Consider the following 11,323-nt stretch of genomic DNA (forward strand, 5'->3'; position numbering starts at 1 on the left):
CAGCCTTGCTGGATGAAGAATTTTGGGGGCATATTTTTCTGTTTCAGCACATTGAATATATGTTTCCACTCCTTTCTGGCCTGTCAAGTTTCTGTGGATAGGTCTGCTGCGAATCTGATCTCTTTCTTTATAGGTTTAGGACTTTTTTTCCCCTGGCTGTTTTCAGAATTTTTCCTTGTCTGTATTTTTTGAATTTGACTATGGCCTTGGTCATGGTCAGTTTTTGTTGAATCTAATGGGAGCTCTCTCTGCTTCTTGAATTTTTATGTCTGTGTCCTTCCCCAGATTAGGAAAATTTTCTGCTATAATTTGCTCACATAAACCTTCTGCCCTTTTTTCTTTACCTTCTGGGACTCCTATGATTTGGATGTTATTCCATTTTAATAAGTCATTGAATTCTTTGAGTCTTGTATCTTGCTCTTTTCTTCTGCTTTATTATTCTCCATAATTTTGTCTTCTATATTGCTGATTGGCTGCTCTGCTTTATCTATTCTTGCTGTCGTGGCATCCATTCAAGATTGCATTTTTAATTTTGTTCTGACTAGATTTTACTTTTATCTCTGCTGAAAAGGCTTCTAGGCTTTTTTCAACCCCCACTAGTATTCTTATTATTATGGTTCTAAATTCTAGTTCAGACATTTTGTAAATCTGTATTGACTAAGATCCTGCCTGTCATTTCTTCCTGTTCTTTCTTTTGGAGTGAATTCCTTCATTTTGTTATTTTGGAGGGAAAAAATTAATAAAATAATTAAAAGATTAAAAACAAAACAAAAAATAAAATAAAAGAAGGATGATTCTAGGCGTGTTTTGGTCTACTTGTTGAAAGAAACTTGATAGAATAGAGAAAAAAGGAAAAGAAAAGAAAAAAGTAAGAAAATGTTCAAAAGTTATAGAAATAATAGAATAAAATGAATTAGGAAGATTAAATAGAATAAAGAATTAAAAAATAAAAAAAGAAAAAAGAAAATTAAAATAAAAAAAGAAAAAGAAAATTTTCTCTTTCTGTATCCAAGAAAGGAAAAAAAAAACCCAACTTAAACTAAAACAGAAGGAAAAAACAAAAAAAGAAAACAGACTAATAAGTGAACCAGCGAACTGAATAAAATCCAAATGAAGTTACACACAATTTCCCCTAGAACTGAAACTATGGAGTCCTCTATAGTCCATACACTAAGCAGGTGGAGGGACTTGTGCTGGTCTTCTAGGGGATATGCTTGGAGGGCACAGTTGGGTCAGGCTTGATGTAATGGCTCCATTCTCCACCATGGAGCTGTGCTTAGCTTGCTGGGGTGAATCAATGTGGCATGCATGTGTGTGCATGGGAGAGGTGGAAAATGGCTTCACCTAGATCCCTAATCTCTGGCACAGGAACTTCGTGCTCTCACCGACCCACAATCAAGCACTCCTCCTTTGTCTCACTCCTGGCCTCTCCCCTGTTCCTATCTAAGCCATCCACCTACCAGGTGGCACCTCCCTTGAGAGTTTTATCTCAGATGGAGTTGTGTTTCAAAATCCTGCACTCCAGGGACCTCTGTGGCTTGAACCAGCCTCGACTCTCTGGGGGAGGGTCTTGCTGAGCAATGTCCAGGCACTGGCTTGCCCCAGAAATGCTTGTGCAATCTTGCAGTAGCAGAGGTTCAGAGATTATGACAAATCACAACACAGCCAGTGCCAGATTTCACTGCACTCTGGTGTCTTTGTCTAAAGACCAGCAAATGTGACTGCTCTCCAGGTCCACTGGGACCTTTGCCTGTGGGGAGGCCATACGGCCTCTACCAAATGCTCTCCAAACAGGGGAGCCACTTCTCCCCATGTGGCACATAGGCCCCTCAGATCTCACTGCCTGCTCCTGGGGATTCACCCTATTTCCTCTCCAGAGCACTGCTGGGCACTGAGCTCCAGAACTTCAGACTCTGTGCCCTCTGTTTATCGAATCCTTTCTTCCCATCAGTGGTTTTGGGAAACAGATTTCTTATTTAGTCCCCTGCTCATTTTCACTCCAGCTACTTTTAGGGGAGTCTTTTTCCTGTACTCTCCCGATGTGTTTCATTCTCCCCCTTTCTCTGTCCTCTCTCTGCAAAAACAGCTCCTGACCCTTTGTGGCTTTTCTCTCTCCTAGTTCACCTCTCCACATCACATACCTGCCGAGCTATGTGGCTCAAGTTATGCAGATTGTTGTGTGTGTCCTCAGATCAGTGTTCTAGGTGTAAAAAATGGTTTGGTGCTGATCTACTTACATTTCAGGACAAGACAAGCTCAGGGTCTCCATGCTGCTCCACCATCTGCACTCTCTCTCCCCAAGTGTATTTTAAAAGCAATGGTTGTGAGCAAGTGACAAATTTTTTAAAAGAAACTTTTTGGGAAACATTTGGTTTTTTTTCAAATAGGAATAAAAGAATGATTTTTTTTAGTGTCATAATTTATCCTAAATGTCATTATATCATATCCATGTTTTATCTCCGCTTGAATGAGTTATCATAATATAAATAGCAATGAGTCATACTTTGTAAGTTACTTACTAAGCAGGGGATAAAGCCAAAACAGTAAAATTCCAGAGTCTAAGAATATGTTAAAAATTTCTTCCACTTCTGTTTTCAATTATATAAACTTTTATTGGCATTCACCTTTAATCCTATGTACAATGATCATGTAGAAACAGCAATTAACTGGTTAAGATTTTGGCTTTGACAGACTAACTGGATTGAAATTCCAGCTCTGCCTTTTACTGACTATGTGGCCTTAGTTAAGTTATTCAATATCACCATGCCTCACTTTCCACACTGATACAATTGTCATAAAATTTAAATAGTAAATAGTAAATTGTCATAAAATTTAAATGGGGCATGTGAGTGGCTCGGTCATTTAAGCATCCAATTTCAACTTAGATCATGATCTTGAAGTTCACAAGTTTGAACCCCATGTCAGACTCTGTGCTAACAGCATGGAGCCTGGAGCCTGCTTTGGATTCTGTGTCTCCCTCTCTTTCTGCCTTTCCCCAACACGTGTTCTACTTCTCTCTCTGTCAAAACTAAATAAACATTGAAAAATTAAAAAAATAGTACGTGTAGTGATTAAAACTGTATTTAGGTCACAATAAAAGTTTAATAAATATTAATCCAGAGGCACCTGGGTGGTTCAGTTGGTTAAGCCTTTACTCTTGATTTTGGTTTAGGTCATGATCTCATGGTTTGTGGGATGGAGCCCTGCATGGGGGTCTGTGCTGACAGTGCAAAGCCTGCTTGGGATTCTCTCCCCCCTTCCCCACCCTTTTCTTGTACTCTCTCTCAAAATAAACAAATAAGCTTAAAAATAAATATTAAGATATATTTATGGCCTTTCTCTAGTGTGTGTGGCACCTGCTTAGGCACTATTAGTTGCCTGGACAATAGCTTGCCTCTTTCTCTTCCTTGCTGGCAGAAGCTGTCTTCCATGATGGAGGTCAAACATGTCTGATGTTCATTTTTCCAAGCTTCCCTCTTCCTGGGGTCATAACTCTGTGACCTGACTCAAGCCAATAATCTAAGGATTAGTCTGCTAGCAGGAGGGAGGTGGAGGAAGGAGATGGTGATGTTGAGGTCATTTATAGATATTTTCTTCCCTGAAATAAATGAAAAATGTCTAGGAATATCTTATCTTTCTTTCCCACATGGGTACCAGAAGCTGAGGGAGCCTCTGTGGCCCTTAGGTGGAATGTGAAGAGGGCAGCCAAAAAGTGAAGCACAGTAGAGCTGAAAGGTAGAAAGAGCCTGTGTCCCTGATGACACTGATGACAGCTGTGCCAATCTGGAGAGTGCCTAACTCCAGACATCTTACTGTGTGAGGTAATGAAAGCTCTGATTCTTTAAGCCAACTTTAGTTAGACAGTGAAAGACAAATACCATATGATTTCACCTACATAGTCAGGTATTCTGTTACTTCCAACCCAAACTGTTACAACTGATAAAGGCACTTCATAAAATAACATTGATATTTCCAAAATGTACCAATCAGTGTTTGGAGATGTACATAAAGTGGTTTAATATGTGGACTATAATGATATTTTGATAAATTAATATTATTTTCATCTCCTAGGTAGAATTTTGACCAAGCAATGTTCTCTTCCATACAAAAGGATCATGGTGAACTCCAATAAACTAGGGGGAAAAAGCCCTGTTGAAAGAAGTCCATCTAAAGTAAATAGGCCTAAAAGAAAACAAATAGGCCTAAAAAGCAAACAAAGCTAATCCTTCAGCTTAAGTTTTTCTGAAAATGTATACTAGACCAAATGTTCTAACTATGCCAATTTCATACTGTATTCCTGCATTATTAATTTTGTGTTTCCAAAGGACCACATTTTATTTTCTTATGAATATTTTTCTTCATATTGACACCTAGGACTTCATAATTTTCAGAGTCTTCTTTATGGTTTTTTTTTTCTGTTTAATTGTTGAAGTATGACTCACATACAATGTTATGTTAGTTTCAGGGGTACAGCATATTGATTTGACAGTTCTATAAGTTACTCTGCCACCATACATCATTACAATATTATTGATTGTATTCCCTATGCTGTACTTTTAATCCTTGTGACTTATTTATTTTATAACTAGAAATTTGAACCATTTAACCCCCTTTATCTATTTCACCGATCCCCCACACACACCACCTCTCAGGCAACCACCAGTTTGTTCTAGTTTTGCCTTTATTTGTTTTGCTTTTTAGATTTTGCATATAAGTGAAATTATATATGTCTTTCACTGTCTGACTCATATCACTAAGATAATACTCTCTAAGTCCACCCATATTGTCACCAATGGCAAGATTTCATTATTTTTATGGCTGTTTGATATTCCAGTGTGTGTGTGTGTGTATGTATCACTTCTTTGTACATTCATCTATTGATGAACATTTGGGGTACTTCTATATCTTGGCTATTGCAAAGAATGCTGTAATAAACAAAGGGATGCATGTTTCTTTTTGAATTAGTGTTTTCATTTTCTCTAGGTTAATGCCCAGTAGTAGAATTACTGGATCATGTAGTACTTGATTTTTAACTTTTTGAGAAACTTCCATACTGTTTTACACAGTGGTTGCACTAATTTCATTCCCACCAAAAGCGTATGAAGGCTCCCTTTTCTCCACATCCTTTCCAACACTTGTTACCTCTCATCATTTGATATTAGCCATTCTGACTGGTGTGAGGTGATATCTCATCATGGTTTTGATTTGCATTTCCTTGATGATTAGTGGTGTTGAACATCTCTTCATGTGTGTATTCGCTCCCTGTATGTCTTCTTTAAAAAAATGTCTAGTCAGTTCTTTGGCCATTGTTAAATCAGACTGGTTTTTGGTGTTGAGTTGTGTAAGTTCTTTGAATATTTTGATATACCCTTATTGGCTATATCATTTACAAATATCTTTTCTCATTCACTAGGGTGCCCTTTTCTGATATTGATGGTTTCCTTTGCTATGCAATTATGAGTGTTCTTTAGTTAACTAACCCTTAAATAAACTTCTAGATATTTTCAAACAATACAAAATAATAAGACAGTATCTATACTCCCTATGACCACACATCTCTATGCCATGAGACCTAAAGTACTTAGATTTATTCTTAAAGCTTTTAAAACCTGATCAGACCCAAGTATTAATATATATTAAGAAGGAGTATTTCATACTCATGCATCATTTTCCCATAGTCAAAGAAATGATAAGGTCTATACCGAGTTTATAATATAAGGATAAGCAATGTTATTTTCTGCATGATATCAAAACAAATTATTTTTATTTAAAATTATCTAATGATATATTAAATGTTCTACATATGAAATATTTTATTGAGAGTAAATATTGAACATATGCTACAACTTGGGCTGAATTCAACAGTGTTTATTTGGTCAAACATTCTGGATTTTTTGCAAATTATGGTAATTGCTGGACTCATTTATAGTTTAGAAGGAAAAGTAGCTTCACTTATGTGACTCCTTTTTTTTTTTTTTTTTAAAAGGCTCATGTCTGAAGCCTCAAATTCTCTGGAAAATATCTGGATGAAAAGAGAGAATCATTTCCAGCAACCTCACTCCTTAGTATTTACCTAAAGGAACTGAAAACATATGTTTACACTAAAATCTCCATGTGGATGTTTATAGCATCTTTATTCATAATTGCCAAAACTTGGAAGCAACTGAGATGTTCCTTAGCAGGTAAATGGATAAATAAACTACGGTCTTTGCAGACAATGGAATATTATAGAAATGAGAAATCAAGCCATGAAAAACATGAATAAAACTTAAATGCATATTACCAAGTAAAGAAACCAATATGAAAAGGATACATACTTTCTGATTTCAATTATATGACATGCTGGAAAAGGCAAAACTATGGAGACCATAAAAAGATCAGCGGTTGCTAAGGATTTGCAGGAAGGGAGAGATGAAAAGGCAGAGCACAGGGAATTTTCAGGGCAGTGAAAATACTCTTATGATACTGTAATAGTGAATACAATGTCATTATGCATTTGTACAAACTCATAGAATATACAACACCAAGAGTGAGCCCCAATGTAAACTATATACTCTGGGTGATAATGATGTGTCACTCTAGCTTCATCAATTGTAAAAACTTTTCCATTTGATGGGAGATGTTGATAATGGAAGAGGTTATGTATCTGTGTGGACAGGGAGTATATATGTGTGTGTATAATATATATATTTATATGTCATATCTTTGAATGTTCCTCTCAAATTAGCTATGAACCTAAACTTTTTAAAAAAGTCTTAAAAAAGAGAGAGATAATTATTCTTGATTTTATACCATGTGCTTTACACCTTAAAGCAACCATTTTTTACTAATACCTCCAACCTATAGGACACATATGATACATATGATTTAATCAGATAGGGCTATGTGCTCTACAAATAAGACCTCAATCATCACAACAATCCTAGCAGACCGAATTATTCTTTGATTTCTTTTTAAAGAAAAACACAGCTTAGAGAAGTAGAGTAACCTGCCCAAGACTTGTAGCTAGAAAACATTACTATGGGTTGGTTTGTTCCTAAAGCCCTCACTGTAGCCACTGTTACTATAACGACCCATACCAACCTCATCCCATGTTTATGTCCAGCCCACACACAATGACTTAGTTAGTCTGTGCAGAACTGGCATAGTTGCCTGTCTCAGTGTTTCTGGTAAGGACCTCTTTCAGAGGTCTTTCTCCTTCCTCTCCTATGTGAGCAGACAGCAAAAAGGTATCCATTTGAAAACAAGGAGGTCGCCAGGAACTGAATTGGCTGGGATCTTGATCTTGGACGTTTCTGACTCCAGAACTGTGAGCAATAACCTTCTGTTATTAAGCCACCCAGTTAGTGATTCTTTTGTCATAGCAGCCTGAACTAAGACACCCATTTGCTCTCTAGTAAAAAGTGATGCCTTTTGTTCCCCCAGACTTTGATCAGTCCTTGTTTGACTTACCCTGTGGACAACCTCCCTTACAGTAAATGAAGTCAACCTAATTATAAAACTTAAGTAAAAACTACAGTAATCAAGAGAATATGATGTTGGCATATGTTTCGATTGTCCATTACTGGAACAGAATGGAAGGTCCAGAAGTAGACCCACACATGAATGGGTCTAATAATTTTCTTCAAAAGCAGTAAGTTAATTCAATATGAAAGAGAATGCCTTTCAAATAAATCATGGCAGAACAATTGGATATCTGTATAAAATGAAGTAAACCTTGACTCCTGCTTTGTTCTTCATAAAAACTGAATGCAAGATGGATCATACATTCAAATATAAAAGCTTAGAATCATAAAGTGCCTATAAAATAAGATATCTTCACAAATGTAGAGTTGTAAAGCATAAAACTATAAAAGAAAAAATGCTGATATATTAGATTGTATCAAAATTAAAAATTTTTGGTCACCAAAAGGTATCATTAAAAAAATGAATAGGCAAGGTACAAAGTAGGAGAAAATATCAATTATGTATATTTCACAAAAGACTTTTTCAGAAAATATAAAGAACACCTACAAATCAGCAATAAAAGGACAACCCAATACAAAAATTGGGGAAAATAACACTTCATACAACGTACATATATGGGTCATAACTATTAAAACGGTGCTCAACATCATTAATTATCAGAGAAATGCAAATAATGTCATAATGAGTGTCACTTAACACTGACTAGAATAGCCAAAATTAACACAAAAAAAAGTAGCTATAATAAATGTTGGCAAGGATGTAAAGCACTTGAATGCCTCATACACTGCAGGTGCAATGATTTTTGAGATGGATATAGCATTTTCTTATAAATTTAAATATATAAAAAAATATAAATAAATATATATATTCCATGACCCAGAAATTCCACTCTTACATAAGAAAATGGAAGTGCATATTCATAAAATACCTTTTTTAAGAATACTCATAGCAGCCTTACTCATGATAGCTCAAAACTGCAAATAACTGGGTCCAAAGCTGCAGCACCTGGTGGAGCCTGGGTGACGGTGCCCGCAGTTCCCACGCCGTCGTTCAGAATTCTTTCTGCAGAGATTTGAAAAATGGCAACAAATGAAAGTATCAGCATCTTTAGTTCAGCGTCCTTGGCTGCGGAGCATGTAGATTCACTTTTACCTGAGAACCCTCTACAAGAACCATATAAAAATGCTTGGAACTATATGTTGAATAATTATACAAAGTTTCAGATTGCAACATAGGGATCCTTAATAGTTCATGAGGCCCTTTATTTCTTGTTGTGTGTGCCTGGATTTTTGTTTCAATTTATACCTTACATGAAAAAGTACAAAATTCAGGATAGATCAGAAAATGGGAAAAGCAATGGAAATTTTTTAAAGTGCTTCTCTTTAATCATTTTTGTATCCAGCTCCTTTTGATTTGTGGAGCTTACTATTTTACAGAGTATTTTAATATTCCTTATTATTGGGAAAGAATGCCTAGATGGTATCTGCTGTTGGTAAAATGCTTAGGCTGTGTGGTGATTGAAGATATCTCGTACTATTTTCTGCATGGGCTCTTATATCACAAAAGAATATACAAATATATTTATAAAATTCATCATGAGTTTCAGACTCCATTTGGAATGGAAACTCTGGTTCTCGGCACTGGATTTTTTTATTGGAATCCTGCTTTTAAGTGATCATGTCATTTTTCTTTGGGCATGGGTGACCTTTTGTCTGTTGGAAACTATTGATGTCCATAGTGGTTATGACATTCCTCTCAACTCTTTACCTCTGATCCCTTTCTATGCTGGCTCTCAGCATCATGATTTCCACTACATGAACTTCATCAGAAACTATGCCTCAACATTTACATGGTGGTACAGGACTTTGGGAACAGACTCTCAATATATTGCCTACAATGAAAAGATGAAGAAGGTTGCAAAAAAGACTTGAGTAAATATTATCTCATTTAGAAATAAATAAACCTTCCTGAAGATACACTTTCATGAATTGAAGCGAGTAGCTAACATTGCTTCTGCAGAGCAGAAATAAACATGTGTGTTGGCTGCCAAGTGATACAAGGACAGTTAATTACCTTTAATTATCTTTCTACTGGGAACTTTTTCTACCCTACATAAAAGTTCTGTGTGTGTAGAAATAAGTGAATAGATACTGAAAGACGATTTTCATGAGGAAGTTTCAAAGGCCACGTTGCTAACCTTATGGAAAAGTTTGAAGTAATGGAAGAAGTATTAATCATCTATTTCTTTTCCCCAATAACACCAAAGTCCTGATGTGGAAATTGGTCTTTGAAATCTTTTATATCTATGGTGGCCATTTCAGAAACTCTTAGCAGGGTGTTGGCCTTATATTGAATTTCACATATTTTCTTTTAGAATTTGCCTAAACATAACAATATCATGGGTTGGACCACATCAATTCACAGTATGAGTGAGGCTGTCGAGCCAGGAAGAGCCCGCACCGAGAACCTCCACTCGTCCTCCAGTGCTGACTGGTGTGGGGTGATTCTCTCTCTTTGAGAGGTCCTTTTGGATTCCAAAATACTACTGGTATCCATAAATGGAGACATTTCTGAATTGTTTTAAGTGCAATATTTTAGTCTAAAGGTTTTTGGGTTACTTGAATTTTTAAAAGAATTGGGCTTTATTTCTCCTGTTTACCCTCTCATTTTTGTAGATCAAGTAATTGTATCTTGACACATTGTGGACTGACTTGGTGTATTTGCACTTTGAACTATTAAAATAAATGTGATTTTTTTTGTCTGATAAGAAAACTTGCAAATAAATATCTATCAACAGAGTTGATAAACAAATTGTGATATATTTAGATAACTGAATCATACTACTTCATAATGAAAAGAAACAAACTACTAAAATATGTAACAACATAAGTGAATCTAAAAAAACATATATTGAGTGAAAGGAGGCAGATGCAAAGGAATATGTATTGTATGATTGCATTTATATGAAGATCAAGAATAAGCAAATCAACATCTAATGGCAGAAGTTAGAAAGTGGTTGTCTTGGAGTGTGCATATGTGACAGGGGTGAAGGTACTTTTGGTAAATGGACTGGAAAGAAATGCAAATAAACTCCTGGGTTCATGTAAATGTTCTAGACCTTTTTTTTTTTTTTTTTACTATCTATGTTTAGTTTAATAAGATTCAATTACACATCAAGCACAAATTTCTCTGAATTTTACTGTTAAAGAGAATCAACTAGACATTTTTCATCCAACTGCTGTGTATTTGAAAATATTAATTAAATCCTAAGACAAAATTACATGGAATCAAATGTAAAGACTATATCTTGTACTCTTGGAGCAAATTAAGTTCTGCAAAGAAAATTTGAGTTTAAAATTAATGTCATGACTTCTTTGGAAAAACTTCCTAAGAGATAATGTCAGCTGCTAAGAGAAAAAAAGTAAAGTAGGTCATTGATCAGGAAACAAACGATTTTTACACAAACTGAATTGTAGTATGAGAACAGGCTCATTGGTCAATTTCAAGTTTAAAAAAATTCTTCCAAAAAAGATTGGATTTATCAATAATGCTTAGTTTTTGTTTTGTTTTGTTCTGTTTTTCCAGATGGATACCAGGGCTCTGTTTTCAGAGCCTAGCTAGAAGTAATTGATATACCATGTCCTATTGACTAGAGAACAATAATATAAACTTCTTATGAAATTAAAGTAGATATGATCTTTATCAATCTCTTGCATCATGTTCTACATAAGACGTAGGAGGTTTTTCTTCTTAAATAGAGTACTACCCCTCCAATAAGGAGTGATTTATACAAATAATTTAATGTGTCTTAGTGCTTGACACTTAGAAATAGAGTGCCAATAAAATACATTACTTA

At 35.5% G+C, this 11,323-nt stretch overlaps 1 pseudogene; it reads left to right on the plus strand.

Annotated features, from left to right (window-relative positions):
- The first annotated feature begins 8,515 nt into the window (after positions 1-8,515).
- On the plus strand, positions 8,516-10,178 carry LOC115300189 (annotated as a pseudogene).
- The last annotated feature ends 1,145 nt before the right edge of the window (positions 10,179-11,323 follow it).

The sequence above is a fragment of the Suricata suricatta genome, chromosome 8 (genome assembly GCF_006229205.1).
Source record: "Suricata suricatta isolate VVHF042 chromosome 8, meerkat_22Aug2017_6uvM2_HiC, whole genome shotgun sequence".
NCBI lineage: Eukaryota > Metazoa > Chordata > Mammalia > Carnivora > Herpestidae > Suricata > Suricata suricatta.